Source organism: Triticum urartu, chromosome 3A (genome assembly GCF_056163025.1).
Source record: "Triticum urartu cultivar PI428250 chromosome 3A, HENAU_Tu73, whole genome shotgun sequence".
Taxonomy (NCBI): Eukaryota; Viridiplantae; Streptophyta; class Magnoliopsida; order Poales; family Poaceae; genus Triticum; species Triticum urartu.
The window spans coordinates 45,436,603-45,454,174 of NC_141875.1; the positions used below are offsets into that span (position 1 = coordinate 45,436,603).

The following is a 17,572-nucleotide window of genomic DNA, read 5'->3' on the forward strand; positions in this document are numbered from 1 at the left end:
AAGGACCCAAGTCCTTGATGGCGAACTCAGCACGAAGACGAGCCGTGAGCTGACTGAGAAGACCAGCCGTACATGCCGTCAGGATGATGTCGTCGACATAGAGCAGCAAGTAGGCCGTGTCAGAGCCCTGATGATAGATGAAGAGCGAGGCGTCCGAGCGGGTAGAGCGAAACCCAAGCTGGTGGAGAAACGCCGCGATGCGCTGGTACCAAGCGCGCGGAGCCTGCTTGAGTCCGTACAAGGACCGCGAAAGCAGGCCCACGTGGTCGGGAAGCGTTGGGTCAACAAACCCGGTGGGCTGCTGGCAGAAGACCTGCTCCTCGAGGTGACCATGGAGGAAGGCGTTGGAGACGTCTATCTGGTGCACCGGCCAAGCACGGGAGACTGCAAGGTGGAGAACCGTGCGTATCGTGCCGGGCTTGACGACCGGAGCGAAGGTGTCGGTGAAGTCGATGCCAGCACGCTGTCGAAAGCCACGAACGACCCAGCGCGCTTTGTAGCGATCAAGGGTACCATCAGGACGGAGCTTGTGTTTAAAGACCCACTTCCCGGTAATCACGTTGGCGTGCCGGGGACGAGGAACAAGCTGCCACGCCCGGTTGCGCAACAGGGCGTCAAATTCCTCTTGCATCGCAGCCATCCAGAGCGGGTCACGAAGAGCGGCTCGAACGGAGGACGACAACGGCGACGGCTCAGAGGTGGACACCGCATGGACGTAGTCATCCGAGGCGTAGCGCGAGCTCGGGCGAAAAACGCCCGTACGGGCGCGGGTGACCGGACCGGCCACAGGCGCCGGGGGCGCCGAGGGGGCCACGGGCGCCGGGGGCGCCAGCGCTGCGGCTGGAGGAGGCGCCACATGCGGGGGGCGCGCCTCAAAGCCCGGGGCGGGCCAAGAGAGGCGCGCGAGCGCCCTGGGAGAGGCGTCGAGGAGCTCGCGTCACCGGTGGCAGGAGGAACAGCCGGGGGTACCTGGTGAAACGGAAACACATGCTCATCAAAGTAAACGTGCCGGGAAGTAAACACACGGTGGGAGACGGGATCGTAGCACCGATAGCCCTTGGAGTTGGAGGGGTAGCCGATGAAGATGCAAGCGACAGAACGAGGTGCGAATTTGTGAGGAGCGGAGTCGGTAGTACTAGGATAGCAAAGGCACCCGAAAATACGCAGGCCATCATAAGATGGGGGCGTACCGAAGAGAAGATGGTGAGGTGCATAGTTCCACCGTGGGCGGCAAGGGCGAAGGTTAAGGAGAAGAGAAGCAGTAGCGAGTGCGTCCGGCCAGAAACAAGGTGACACGTTAGCATGGAATAGGAGCGTGCGAACGCAGTCGTTCAGAGTGCGAAGGACGCGTTCGGCTCGACCATTCTGCTGGGAAGTATACGGGCATGTGAGACGAAAAACTGTGTCGTGGTGCGACAGAAAAGTGCGGAAAGCAAGGTTGTCGAACTCTTTTCCATTATCAGTCTGAAGAGCAAGGATGGGACGCCCAAACTGCGTGCTGATATAGGAGTAAAAAGCCGCCAAAGTGGAGAGTGCATCTGACTTTCTGCGCAAAGGAAAAGTCCACACGTAATGAGAATAATCATTAAGGATAACTAGATAATATAAATAGCCCGAATTACTAGGAACCGGAGAGGTCCACACATCGCTATGAATCAATTGAAATGGAAAAGAAGCTATGGTGGTAGAGTTATTAAACGGGAGGCGAACATGTTTGCCGACACGACAGGCATGACAGGTGTGATCCTCTATCTTATGACAACTGAAACTGAAACTCTTAAGAATATGATGAAGTGTAACGGGGTTGGGATGACTCAAACGAGCGTGCCAGAGATCGACGCCGGCGGAGAGAGCAGCCGGTGCGGTGGTGGAGGTGGACGACGAATGCACCGGATAGAGCTCGTCGAGGCTGTCACAGCGGTGAAGTACCATCCTGATTCGAGCGTACTTGACACAAAACCCAAGCTCGTCAAATTCATCAGTAACAGGATTTTTACGTGTTAAACAACGAACGGAAACAAGGTTCTTAATAAGATGAGGTGACACAAGTCTGTTAGACAGAGTAATAGGCATGGAATTAGAAGGAAAAAAAGTGTGCCCGATATGTGTGATAGGGAGTGTGGAACCGTCGCCGACGATGATGCGGCGGTCGGTGGTGATGGGAGTGAAGGAGGCAAGATTACCAGGATGAGCAAACATGTGAGCCGTAGCCCCGGTGTCCATGTACCAATCATCGCCTCCAGTGGAGTTGTTCGGCGTAGGAGTGGCGAGCAGCTCGGCGAAGAGCACCGGGTCCCAGGGCGCTGGCGGCAAGGCCGGCGTGCGGGACGGAGACGCCATGGTGTAAGCAGGAACGACACCGGTCCATGGGTTGTAGCCGGAGGCCCACGGGAAAGGCATCTGAAGCCGTGGTTGCTGCTGCTGACGAGGTGCACCGACATCCTGCTGCTGCGGCTTCTGGCCACCGTGCCTGCCACCGCGCTGGCCCCCGCGGCGTCTTTCGGCGGGAGGGGCGGGAGGCGGCGCATAAAAAACCGTGGGTGAAGGACCACTCGGCACCACGGACGAAGCTACCTGCTCCGTCGATGCACCGCCGTAGGGCGTTCCGTATGAAGCGGCGCACCGTAAGGAGACACAGGCACCGAGATTGGCAGCACTGGTAGAAAAAGGGCCTATAGTCCCGGTTCGTAAGGGCCTTTAGTCCCGGTTCCTGAACCGGGACTAAAGTGTCGGTACTAATGCCCCGACCCTTTAGTCCCGGTTCAATCCAGAACCGGGACTGATGGGCCTCCACGTGGGCAGTGCGCAGAGCCCAGTCAGGAGACCCTTTGGTCCCGGTTGGTGGCACCAACCGGGACCAATAGGCATCCACGCGTCAGCATTTCTGTGGCTGGGGTTTTTGTTTTTTTTAAAGGGGGGGGGGGGTTGGGGGTTTTGGGGGTTAATTTAGGTGTTTCATATATTGTGTTAGCTAGCTATAATTAATAGAGAGAAGTGTCCTCTCTTATGTCCGTGCTTGGTCGACGCTACATACTATACATACGTATAGAGAGGACTAGACACGCTGGCTAGCTAGTAAGCAAACAAAGGAAATAGAAGATCGTCATGAACATATATGCATACAGAGAGAAGTGATATCGACCACCTCTCCTTCTCCGAGAGATTGGTCGAACAACAAGTTCTCGTATATCTAACTGACACTACCGGCTACATATATACAATAATTATCTCTTACAAATATAATCATACGGACTCAGGGTCCACATAGAATTCTCCGTCTTCAGGGATCACGTGGTCAAGAAAGAATGCCGCCAATTCCTCTTGAATTGCTCGCATGCGAGCTGGTGCTAGTAGTTCATCCCGCTTCCGAAACATCTAATTTGAAGAAGGGGGTCAATACATATATATATGAATGAATGAAACTCAACACAAATGATGGTAATAAAATAAAATTGTGAATGTTGTTATTTACGTACTTCATATTGTTCGTTAGAGTACCCGCCCCGCTCACAGGTCGTGTGGCGGATGGACTCGCAGATGTAGTATCCATAGAAATCATTCCCTTGTTCCTGCCACAACCACTTTACAAGAAATAGAGGTCAATCAAACTGATAAGCAAGAATGCTAAATGGTATTGATGAAACTAGCGCTTGAATCACTAGGAGATGCGCGGAACATGCTACTATAGTACTTACTTTCGGGTGTCTAAATTCCAGCTCCTTCGGCAGTCCCGGAACTGTTTTGGTGAATTTTCTCCAAACCCTGCCGGACAAAGAAAACAATTACTTGATATCAGGAAATGAACAAAGTTGCTGATATGGTGGATAATGATCGATTTAACTTACTTCTGGAGTATTTGAGTCATGTCTGCATAGTCCTGGGGATCTTTTCGTTTTGAGTCTAAGACGGTTACTAGTCCCTGCTCAAGCTTAATCTCTAGAAGAATATAGTGGAAACTGCACACGCATGCATAACTCATGAATTACATTACTATAACCTTGACTAATATATAAGGGAAACCGAATACGCACAAGACAGTAACACTCACCTGAAGTTGTAAGGAAAGAGTATTATATCTTTGTTTTGATTTATTACGAACGATCGTAGAAAGTTGGCCTCGGTAGCTGCGGCATGAAGTTTAACCTGAGTTGCATCTATGAGATATATGTTAATGAACCCAATATCACCGACTTGTCTTTTCTTCAATTCGGCGATCTTCAATCTGCATAATATAGTGAGGATGATTATAAATACATGCAATGAAAGAGCTAAGCTATATAGAGAAACTTAATGACAGAAGTAGTACTACTTACAGACAGTAGCAGGCGACCGTTGTTTTATCGAGGGCCAATTGATTGAAAAACTGATAGAACTCCTCAAATGGAACAGGCAACAGATCAATTCCAACGAGGTCATGCTCCTTTTTAACTTTCACATACAAAGTACTCCTCCCCCCAGAGTCTCTGCAGATTTTCAAGTACCAATCATGCAATCTTCGCATCATCGTTGATAGAGATCTTTCATCTTTGACGAGAGGCTTCCCGTACTCGTATCTTTGTATCTGGATGTCCATGGGTTCATAATGTACTTCGTCGGGCAGGTAATCTGCAAGATTGTTATAACCGGGCACCATCCTCGGATCATTAGCGACGTTGTGGCTAGGCACCTTGAGCGGGGGGCACGATTGCTTAGCTTGTTCGCCGAGCTGGGCAATTTGTTTCCCAGCTCGTCGTTCTTTCAGCCTTTGATCACTGACAGTACTTCCCGACCGCTCCGCTTCGGCAAATTCCTTTCCAATAATGCGGTCATAGTTTCCTTTCGGCGGATCAGACTTCGGTGGTTTTGTCAGGGCAGCCAGAGTGCGCTTCACTTTCACCCGATCTACCTTCTCCTCCGGAGGTGGATGTTTCTTTGCTTTCACCCCTTCAAAGAAGTTCCTCACTTCTTCTCGCGCGATCTCGGCGTTCTCCTCCAAGGTCCTCTCATATGGTAACTTCTCTGGAGTCTTCAGAGAAGGACCGAATCTGTATGTTCTCCCGCCTCTGGTTGTACTGCTAGACGCCGACCGAGCAGACATAGTGGTTGTCTTCTTTACTTGCTTAAGAGGCGGAGGAGAAGGACTACGACGCGCCGGAGCAGCTGGAGCGGCGGCAGGTCTCTTCCGCCCTTGCTGATGAGGCGGAGAAGGAGGAGGCTGGCTGCTCGGGCGCGTCGGCGCAGGCGGAGAAGGAGGCGGAGTGCCGCCACGCGCCGGAGAAGGAGCCGGCCGAGGGCCCTGATCGTCACTCGCCGGAGGAGGAGGCGGTGGAGGCGGAGTGCCCTGACTTGCCGGAGGAGGAGGAGGAGGCGGAGGCGTCTAGTTCGGAAGGTTGATGAGCTCCTTCCGCCATAGGCATGGAGTCTTCAGAGCAGACCCCAGCCGAGTCTCCCCTTCACCGGTAGGGTGGTCAAGCTGGAGGTCCTCAAATCCCTCCGTTATCTCATCCACCATCACCCTAGCATATCCTTCTGGAATCGGCCGGCAATGAAAAGTTGCGCCGGGTTCAGTAGGATAAACAGAGCCAACAGCCGCCTTGACCTTCAAATTCATCCATTGCGTCATAAGGTGGCAATTTTGAGACTCCGTTATAGCATCCACGGGATAGCTGGTAGGAGCCGTCAAGGCATGCTCCAGCTGAAGCAGCTCGGTGAAAGCCACGCTGCTTCTGCGCTGAGATGGCGGGGTAGCTTCGAGAGGAGGCTTCGGCAGTACGTTTGCTGCGATTTGCTTCTCGTTCCTCTATCGCGTCTACCCTTGCTTGCAGCGCCTCCATTTGGGTTTGCTGCACTTTTTTCCTCCTCTCATGGGATTTGTAACCACCTGCGTCCGGAAACCCAACCTTCCACGGAATGGAGCCTGGCGTGCCTCGTGTCCGTCCAGGGTGCTCAGGATTCCCGAGGGCCATTGTGAGCTCGTCGTTCTCTCTGTTTGGAAAGAACGTCCCTTCCTGCGCTGCTTAGATATACTGCTTAAGCTTACTGACTGGTATGTCCATTTGATCGTTCGTCCAAATGCACTTCCCTGTTACAGGGTCCAAGGTTCCGCCAGCCCCGAAGAACCAAGTCCGGCAACGGTCTGGCCAGTTAATTGTCTCTGGTTCGATCCCTTTATGAACCAGATCATTCTCAATCTTGGACCACTTAGGCCGGGCTACAAGGTAGCCACCTGACCCCGTGCGATGGTGAAGCTTCTTCTTCGCTGCATTTTGCTTGTTTGTCGCCGACATCTTCTGACTCTTTTCCGATGTCTTGTGGGCCACAAATGCGGGCCAGTGATCTCTGATCTTCTCATATCTGCCCTTGAATTCTGGTGTCTCATTATTTTCGATAAACTTATTCAGCTCTTTCTTCCACCTCCTGAATAGTTCTGCCATCCTCTTCAGAGCAAAAGACTTGATTAATTTCTCTTTAACTGGGTTCTCTGAATTATCCTCAGGCGGTAGGGTGAAATTTGACTTCAGCTCAGTCCAAAGATCATTTTTCTGCATATCATTGACATAAGACACCTCAGGGTCTTCTGTAGCCGGCTTAAACCATTGTTGGATGCTTATCGGGATCTTGTCCCTAACCAGAACCCCGCACTGAGCAACAAATGCGCTCTTTGTCCGGAGGGGTTCAATAGGTTGGCCGTCGGGCGCGATTGCTATGATCTCAAACTTTTCATCCGAGCTCAACTTTTTCTTCGGGCCTCGTCTCTTTACCGAAGTTGTGCTCGATCCGGAGGGCTAGAAAAAAGAACAAAGACTTAATTAATATGTGTACATGCCAAAACAATGAATGCATCAATCAGCTAGTCAGCATAGGCTTAACTAATATATATATACCTGGCCAGACTCGGTTCGGTCACCGGAGCCGTCATCACGGTCTCCTTCTTGCACCGGCATTGGGTCACCGGAGCCGTCCTCATGTTCTTCTTCTTGCACAGGCATTAGGTCACCGTAGCCAGCTTGTTCACCCTCTCCTTCCAGACCATCAGTTTCGTGAGAAACAACGAGATGGCATCACTTCCTTCTGCGATTATGTCCCTCAACAACGCTTCTTTTGTTGCTTCGTCTAGGGCAGGGTCCATAGTTTCTACAAATATTTACAACATGGCAATTATTATTCAAACATGACAGATGGATATATTAGTGCCAAACGTAGAACTAGCTACCTAATCATAGTAAGCTATCGGGAGGGGGTATATATCGACAACGACGACACTACATCTATGTCCCTCGACGACCCTCGTTCCCGATAAAAAAAAGAGGAAGAAGAAGAAAAAAAAAGAGGAGAAGAAAGAATAGAGGAGAAGAACCCTCGAACCCTCGATGACCCTGGAACCCTCGACCCCTAGACGACCCTCTTCTTCCTCTCATGTTCGAGAGGATCGCCGAGGGGTCGGGAGGTTGCCTAGTGTCAAATGATTCAACAAAACCATGTCTTCATCATTAGGCGAAAGTAACATGTGCATGATGGTACGAAGCTCTTCAAAGTTGTTCTGGAACGGAGTCCCAGATAGGATAATTCGCTTTTTGGTACAAAGTTCAGAAAGAGCCTTCCGAATATCGCTATTTGGAAGGCCTTTGCTGAATTCGTACCAAAAGGCGGATTATTCTATCCGGGACTCCATTCCAGAACAACTTTGCAGAACTTCATACCAACATGCCCTGGTTACTTCCGGCTAATGATGAAGGCATGGATTTCTTCTTTCCTATCCTTCTTTTTCTAAAATTGTAATTTTTGCATATATAAAACTTTTCTAAAATTGTAACTTTCTATATAAAACTTTCCTATCGGGAGGGGGAGAAGATCGAAGAAAAAAAAGAAGAAAAAAAAAGAGGAGAAGAAGAAAGGAATAGAGGAGAAGAAGAACTCCTCGTCTTCTCCTTCTTCTTCTCCTTCTTTCTCTACTTATTTTCCTTTTCCTTATTTTACTTTTTCCTCTCCACTAACATAAAATGCACTAACCTAAAATGCAACAAACGTAAAATGCACTAAAGAGGCTCAACTAACCTAAAATCAGTGATAAAATGCACTAACCTAAAATCGATATCTACTAACAACTTAAAAAATTAATACATATATGAAAAAATGCATATATGAAAAAAAAAGCATCATCATATCATCAACAGAAAAAATAGTATTTTTTCTAAAAATCTATCTTTTGCATATATACATCAACATATATATACACTAACCTAAAATGCACAAAAATGCTATCGAAGAGGGGGTATATCGACCCCCCTCATGTATCCACATACATACATCTATACATGCATACATTTCTCATATATAAATACATACATTTCTCATATATAAGTTTTTCTTCTTCTTCCTTTCTTCCTTCTTCCTAGCTAGATATATAAATTTTTGCATATATAAAATACATATATACTTGCATATACGTATAAATTTTTGCATATATAAACTTTTGCATATATAAACAGAGCCTCGACGACGGCGGCTCACAACGGGGGCGGCCGGCGAGGGCGACAGCGGCGGCGGCGATGATGGCGTCGGCGACGACCACATCGTTGGCGGGGGCGGGCGGAGGGCGGCGTCAGGGCAGCGCCTGGCGGCGACGGGGCAGGGGCGACGAGGACGGCGGGCTCGGGGCAGCGCGGGGCTCGGGCGACGGCGGGGGCGGCGACGACGTCGGGGCGGCGCGGGGCGCTGGCGACGACGGGGGCTGCGACGACGTGCGCGGGCGACGAGGACGAGGAGCAGGGCGTCGGGGCAGAGGACGGCGTCGGCGGCGGGGAGAATGAGGAACTGAATGAAATTTTTGACAAGTGTTGTATATATAGCAAGAGCATTGGTCCCGGTTCGTGGCACAAACCGGGACTAATGCCCCCCTTTAGTCCCGGTTGGTGCGACGAACCGGGACCAAAGGCCAATTTTCGGCAGCCGAAAGGGCGGGAAGCGAAGGCCATTGGTCCCGGTTGGTGGCACCAACCGGGACTAAAGGGGGCATTGGTCACGGTTCGTGGCACCAACCGTGACCATTGCCCCCCTTTAGTCCCACATCGCTAGCTGAAGGGCGCCGGCACTTGTTTATAAGCGCTGCTGTGCCTCCCCATTCGAGCTCCTCTCTAATGCAGGCTTTCGGGCCTAAACTTGTTACTGCCTGTGGTCCTATTGGGCCTCTGCGGGCCTGAATCCTGGCCCATGTAGGGTTTCTAGTCGTATTCAGACCATGGAGGCCCAGTAGGTGGCATTTTTTTGGTTTTTTCTTTTTTATTTCTATATTTTTTTGGTTTTTTATTTTTTTTATTTCTACTTAAAACTAAATACTTACAGTTTTCTAGTGATTTCTTTTTGCTTTTAGGTCACAAAAATTATAAATTTTCTGTTAGTGCCATTAGTTTTAAATTTTGAATAGTTTAAATTTGAATTTTTAAAAATTTGTGTGAATCACTAGTTTATGAATAACTTTACTATAAAAATAGAATTTTTTTTCTATTTATTTTGTATTTATACTTACAACTAAATACTTATAGTTTTTTAGTGATTTCTTTTTGATTTTAGGTCACAAAAATTATAAACTTTCTGTTAGTGCCATTAGTTTTAAAATTTTGAATAGTTTAAATTTGAATTTTATAAAATTTGTGTGAATCACTAGTTTATGAATAACTTTACTATAAAAATAGAATTTTTTTTCTTCTCTTCTATTTATTTTTTATTTATACTTACAATTAAATACTTATAGTTTGATTTTAGGTCACAAAAATTATATTCTTTTTGCTATTGAAGAATATTATAGTTTTATTTTAGTTGATCATAATATAATATTTTAATTGATTGTTTTTATTTTCATAAAAGTTTTGTAGTTCATTCTGTTTGCTATTAATTCATTATTTGAGCTAAATGACTCTGAAATTGGAAAGCATTTCAAAATGAACTCTGAAAAGGTTGAAAGTTGGCATGGTATCATAATTTCACCCACATAGCATGTGCATGTATAAAACGGATAATGGTAGCATGTTCGTCTGTTACAAATTTGGCATGGTATCATCATAATAGTTGCGGGAGAAAGTCTTCACTTTTTCTTCGCTTGTGTCATTTGCTTATTGCGCCGTAACCATGGATAATCTTCATTGTTTATCAGGATGCTTGGGTCAGCCTTGACATTGAAGGGAGGAATTTCATGAAACTTTTCATAATCTTCAGACATGTCTGTCTTGCCGTCCACTCCCAGGATGTCCCTTTTTCCTGAAAGAACTATGTGGCGCTTTGGCTCATCGTATGATGTATTTGCTTCCTTATCTTTTCTTTTTCTCGGTTTGGTAGACATGTCCTTCACATAGATAACCGGTGCCACATCATTGGCTAGGACGAACGGTTCGTCAGTGTACCCAAGATTTTTTAGATCCACTGTTGTCATTCCGTACTGTGGGTCTACCTGTACCACGCCGCCTAACAGATTGACCCATTTGCACTTAAACAAAGGGACCTTAAAATCAGGTCCGTAGTCAAGTTCCCATATGTCCACTATGTAACCATAATATGTGTCCTTTCCGCTCTCGGTTGCTGCATCAAAGCGGACACCGCTGTTTTGGTTGGTGCTCTTTTGATGTTGGGCGATCATGTAAAATGTATTCCCATTTATCTCGTATCCTTTGTAAGTCAATACAGTCAAAGATGGTCCCCTAGACAACAAGTACAACTCATCACAAACAGTGTTGTCACCTCTGAGACGTGTTTCCAACCAACTGCTGAAAGTCCTGATGTGTTCACATGTAATCCAGTCGTCGCACTGCTCCGGGTGTTTGGAGCGCAGACTGTTCTTGTGTTCATCGACATACGGGGTCACCAAGGTAGAGTTCTGTAGAACTGTGTAGTGTGCTTGAGACCAAGAATATCCGTCCCTGCATATTATTGAGTCTCTTCCAAGAGTGCCTTTTCCAGTCAGTCTCCCCTCATACCGCGATTTAGGGAGACCTATCTTGTTAAGGCCAGGAATGAAGTCAACACAAAACCCGATAACATCCTCTGTTTGATGGCCCATGGAGATGCTTCCTTCTGGCCTAGTGCGGTTACGGACATATTTCTTTAGGACTCCCATGAACCTCTCAAAGGGGAACATATTGTGTAGAAATACGGGCCCCAGGATGACAATCTCATCGACTAGATGAACTAGGACGTGCGTCATGATATTGAAGAAGGATGGTGGGAACACCAGCTCGAAACTGACAAGACATTGCGCCACATCACTCCTTAGCCTTGGTACGATTTCTGGATCGATCACCTTCTGAGAGATTGCATTGAGGAATGCACATAGCTTCACAATGGCTAATCGGACGTTTTCCGGTAGAAGCCCCCTCAATGCAACCGGAAGCAGTTGCGTCATAATCACGTGGCAGTCATGAGACTTTAGGTTCTGAAACTTTTTCTCTGGCATATTTATTATTCCCTTTATATTCGACGAGAAGCCAGTCGTGACCTTCATACTGAGCAGGCATTCAAAGAAGATTTCTTTCTCTTCTTTCGTAAGAGCGTAGCTGGCAGGACCTTTATACTGCTTCGGAGGCATGCCGTCTTTTTCGTGCAAACGTTGCAGGTCCTCTCGTGCCTCATGTGTATCTTTTGTCTTCCCATACACGCCCAAGAAGCCTAGCAGGTTCACGCAAAGGTTCTTCGTCACGTGCATCACGTCGATTGAGGAGCGGACCTCTAGGTCTTTCCAGTAGGGTAGGTCCCAAAATATAGATTTCTTCTTCCACACGGGTGCGTGTCCCTCGGCGTCATTCGAAACAACTAGTCCACTGGGACCCTTTCCAAAGATTACGTAGTGTAAATCATTGACCATAGCAAGCACGTGATCACCGGTGCGCATGGCGGGCTTCTTCCGGTGATCTGCCTCGCCTTTGAAATGCTTGCCTTTCTTTCGACATTGATGGTTGGTCGGAAGAAATCGACGATGGCCCAGGTACACATTCTTCCTGCATTTGTCCAGGTATATACTTTCAGTGTCATCTAAACAGTGCGTGCATGCGTGGTATCCTTTGTTTGTCTGTCCTGAAAGGTTACTGAGAGCGGGCCAATCGTTGATGGTCACGAACAGCAATGCCTTAAGGTTAAATTCCTCCTGTCTGTGCTCATCCCACGTACGTACACCGTTTCCATTCCACAGCTGTAAAAGTTCTTCAACTAATGGCCTTAGGTACACATCAATTTCGTTGCCGGGTTGCTTAGGGCCTTGGATGAGAACTGGCATCATAATGAACTTTCGCTTCATGCACATCCAAGGAGGAAGGTTATACATACATAGAGTCACGGGCCAGGTGCTGTGATTGCTGCTCTGCTCCCCGAAAGGATTAATGCCATCCGCGCTTAAAGCAAACCATACATTCCTTGGGTCCTTTGCAAACTCATCCCAGTACTTTCTCTCGATTTTTCTCCACTGCTACCCGTCAGCGGGTGCTCTCAACTTCCCATCTTTCTTTCGGTTCTCACTGTGCCATCGCATCAACTTGGCATGCTCTTCGTTTCTGAACAGACGTTTCAGCCGTGGTATTATAGGAGCATACCACATCACCTTCGCAGGAACCCTCTTCCTGAGGGGCTCGCCGTCAACATCACTAGGGTCATCTCGTCTGATCTTATACCGCAACGCACCGCATACCGGGCATGCGTTCAGATCCTTGTATGCACTGCGGTAGAGGATGCAGTCATTAGGGCATGCATGTATCTTCTCCATCTCCAATCCTAGAGGGCATACGACCTTCTTTGCTGCGTATGTACTGTTGGGCAATTCGTTATCCTTTGGAAGCTTCTTCTTCAATATTTTCGGTGGCTTCTCAAATCCTTTGTCAGCCACAGCATTTTCTGCCTTCCACTGCAGCAATTCCAGTACGGTGCCGAGCTTTGTGTTGCCATCTTCGCAATTGGGGTATAACCCTTTTTTGTGATCCTCTAACATGCGAACGAACTTCAGCTTCTCCTTTTGACTAATGCATTGCGTCCTTGCATCGACAATGACCCGGCGGAGATCATCATCATCGGGCACATCGTCTGGTTCCTCTTGATCTTCAGCAGCTTCACCCGTGGCAGCATCATTGGGCACATCGTCTGGTTCCTCTTGATCTTCACCAGCTCCCCCCGTTGCAGCATCACCGTATTCAGGGGGCACATAGTTGTCATCGTACTCTTCTTCTTTGCCGTCTTCCATCATAACCCCTATTTCTCCGTGCCTCGTCCAAACATTATAGTGTGGCATGAAACCCTTGTAAAGCAGGTGGGAGTGAAGGATTTTCCGGTTAGAGTAAGACCTCGTATTCCCACATTCAGTGCATGGACAACACATAAAACCATTCTGCTTGTTTGCCTCAGCCGCATCGAGAAACTCATGCACACCCTTAATGTACTCGCGGGTGTGTCTGTCACCGTACATCCATTGCCGGTTCATCTGCGTGCATTATATATAATTAAGTTTCCAAATTAATAGAAGTTCATCATCACATTAAAACCAAAGTGCATACATAGTTCTCATCTAACAACATATAGCTCTCCAGAGCATCTAATTAATTAAACCATACATTGAAACTATGTAAAACATTTCAATGCGAAAACAAATGCGATCATAATCGCAACCAAGGTAACAATTGATCCAACGGCATAATGATACCAAGCCTCGGTATGAATGGCATATTTTCTAATCTTTCTAATCTTCAAGCGCATTGCATCCATCTTGATCTTGTGATCATCGACGACATCCGCAACATGCAACTCCAATATCATCTTCTCCTCCTCAATTTTTTTTATTTTTTCCTTCAACAAATTGTTTTCTTCTTCAACTAAATTTAACCTCTCGACAATAGGGTCGGTTGGCATTTCCGATTCACATACATCCTAGATAAATAAAATCTATGTCACGTTGGTCGGCATAATTTTCATAAACAATAAATGAACCAATAGTTATAAAGATAATATACATACCAAATCCGAATCATAGACAGGACGAGGGCCGACGGGGGCGGATACCAAAACCATCGCACCATATAAGATGCAATAATAAATGTAAGAAAATGATACAAGTATCTATCTAAACATACAAGTAAGAATATTTTTCCTTTCAGAAAGAAGATAAGAACAAGAGGCTCACCACGGTGGTGTCGGTGATGAGATCAGCGCGGGTGATCGACGGCAGTGAAGACAGGGACGGGGCGTGACGGACCGCTAAATCTAGACAAATCTCGAGGAAAATGGAGCTTGGAGGTCGAGCTTCGAGAGGAGAAAGCTTAAGTAGTGTGGCTCGGGCATTCCATCGAACACCTCATGTGCATAGGAGGTGAGCTAGAGCACCACAAAGCCCTCTCCCCCTCGGCCAGAAAAAACAGAGCACTGTGCTCTGCTCTTGCGCGAGGGGGTATATATAGGCACCTCATTGGTCCCGGTTGATGACATGAACCGGGACTAAAGGGCAGCCTTTGGTCCCGGTTCAAGCCACCAACCGGGACCAATGGTGGTGGGCCAGGAGCGAGGCCCATTGGTCCCGGTTCGTCCCACCAACCAGGACCAAAAGGTCCATACGAACCGGGACCAATGGCCCACGTGGCCCGGCTGGCCCCCTGGGCTCACGAACCGGGACCAATGCCCACATTGGTCCCGGTTCTAGACTGAACCGGGACTAATGGGCTGAGCCGGCCTGGACCATAGCCCTATTTTCTACTAGTGCAGGTAGGCGTAGGCCAACGGGGCAGCGTGACCATAGGACTGCTGCAGCGCAGAGGGAGCCGGCCACTGGCTAGCCGGCGCGGCGCCATAGGAGCCGGCCACCGGGCCCTGCTGTAGCACGGGATGGATAGAGGGTAGTCGCGGCTGGCGTGATTGGCGCGCCGACAGCGGCGGCGGATGGGAGGCGGCGCCAGCGCGGAGGAGTCGCCCGGCGGCGCGTGGGAGTCGTGTGGCGGTGGCGGCAACGGCGACAGAAGCTAGGGTTAGAACCCGGAAACTGATACCATGTTGTTGGAAATATGCCCTAGAGGCAATAATAAATTGGTTATTATTATATTTCCTTGTTCATGATAATCGTTTATTATCCATGTTAGAATTGTATTGATAGGAAACTCAGATACATGTGTGGATACATAGACAACACCATGTCCCTAGTAAGCCTCTAGTTGACTAGCTCGTTGATCAATAGATGGTTACGGTTTCCTGACCATGGACATTGGATGTCGTTGATAACGGGATCACATCATTAGGAGAATGATGTGATGGACAAGACCCAATCCTAAGCATAGCACAAGATCGTGTAGTTTGTATGCTAAAGCTTTTCTAATGTCAAGTATCATTTCCTTAGACCATGAGATTGTGCAACTCCCGGATACCGTAGGAATACTTTGGGTGTCCCAAATGTCACAACGTAACTGGGTGACTATAAAGGTACACTACAGGTATCTCCGAAAGTGTCTGTTGGGTTGGCACGAATCGAGACTGGGATTTGTCACTCCGTGTGACGGAGAGGTATCTCTGGGCCCACTCGGTAGGACATCATCATAATGTGCACAATGTGATCAAGGAGTTGATCACGGGATGATGTGTTACGAAACGAGTAAAGAGACTTGCCGGTAACGAGATTGAACAAGGTAGCGGGATACCGACGATCGAATCTCGGGCAAGTACAATACCGCTAGACAAAGGGAATTGTATACGGGATTGATCGAATCCTCGACATCGTGGTTCATCAGATGAGATCATCGTGGAACATGTGGGAACCAACATGGGTATCCAGATCCCGCTGTTGGTTATTGACCGGAGAACGTCTCGGTCATGTCTGCATGGTTCCCGAACCCGTAGGGTCTACACACTTAAGGTTCGATGACGCTAGGGTTATAAAGGAAGTTTGTATGTGGTTACCGAATGTTGTTCGGAGTCCCGTATGAGATCCCGGACGTCACGAGGAGTTCCGGAATGGTCCGGAGGTAAAGATTTATATATGGGAAGTCTTGTTTTGGTCACCGGAAAAGTTTCGGGGTTTATCGGTAACGTACCGGGACCACCGGGAGGGTCCCGGGGGTCCACCAAGTGGGGCCACCAGCCCCGGAGGGCTTCATGGGCCAAGTGTGGAAGGGGACCAGCCCCAGGTGGGCTGGTGCGCCCCCCACAAGGGCCCAAGGCGCAAGGGAGAGGAGAAGGGGGCAAACCCTAGGGCAGATGGGCCCTAAGGCCCATCCTGGTGCGCCTCCCTCTCCCCCTCCCCCTTGGCTGCCCCCTTAGATGGGATCTATGCTGGCCGCCACCCCTAGGGGTGGAAACCCTAAAGGGGGCGCAGCCCCTCCCCTTCCCCTATATATAGTTGAGGTTTGGGCTGCTCATAACACGCGAGTTCCTCTCCTCTATATGACGCAGCCCTGCATCTCTCCTTCCTCCTCTCCCGCGATGCTTGGCGAAGCCCTGCGGGATAGCCACGCTCCTCCATCACCACCACGCCGTTGTGCTGCTGCTGGATGGAGTCTTCCTCAACCTCTCCCTCTCTCCTTGCTGGATCAAGGCATGGGAGACGTCGTCGGGCTGTACGTGTGTTGAACGCGGAGGTGCCGTCTGTTCGGCACTAGGATCTCCGGTGATTTGGATCACGACGAGTACGACTCCTTCAACCCCGTTCTCTTGAACGCTTCCGCATAGCGATCTACAAGGGTATGTAGATGCACTCTCCTTCCCCTCGTTGTTGGTTTCTCCATAGATAGATCTTGGTGACACGTAGGAAAATTTTGAATTTCTGCTACGTTACCCAATAGTGGCATCATGAGCTAGGTCTATGCGTAGTTTCTATGCACGAGTAGAACACAAAGTAGTTGTGGGCGTTGATTTTGTTCAATATGCTTTCCGTTACTAGTCTTATCTTGATTCGGCGGCATCGTGGGATGAAGCGGCCCGGACCAACCTTACACGTATGCTTACGTGAGACCGGTTCCACCGACTGACATGCACTAGTTGCATTAGGTGGCTGGCGGGTGTCTGTCTCTCCCACTTTAGTCGGATCGGATTCGATGAAAAGGGTCCTTATGAAGGGTAAATAGCAATTGGCATATCACGTTGTGGTTTTTGCGTAGGTAAGAAACGTTCTTGCTAGAAACCCATAGCAGCCACGTAAAACATGCAAACAACAATTAGAGGACGTCTAACTTGTTTTTGCAGGGTATGCTATGTGATGTGATATGGCCAAAAGGATGTGATGAATGATATATGTGATGTATGAGATTGATCATGTTCTTGTAATAGGAATCACGACTTGCATGTCGATGAGTATGACAACCGGCAGGAGCCATAGGAGTTGTCTTAATTTATTTATGACCTGCGTGTCAACATAAACGTCATGTAATTACTTTACTTTATTGCTAACCGTTAGCTGTAGTAGTAGAAGTAATAGATGACGTGACAACTTCATGGAGACACGATGATGGAGATCATGATGATGGAGATCATGGTGTCATGCCGGTGACAAGATGATCATGGAGCCCCAAGATGGAGATCAAAGGAGCTATATGATATTGGCCATATCATGTCACTACTATTTGATTGCATGTGATGTTTATCATGTTTTTGC

The 17,572-nt window shown here is 48.3% G+C and overlaps 1 pseudogene; it reads right to left on the reverse strand.

Annotated features, from left to right (window-relative positions):
- Positions 1-8,486: 8,486 nt before the first annotated feature.
- Positions 8,487-13,429, reverse strand: LOC147978367 (uncharacterized; annotated as a pseudogene).
- Between the last annotated feature and the right edge of the window lie 4,143 nt (positions 13,430-17,572).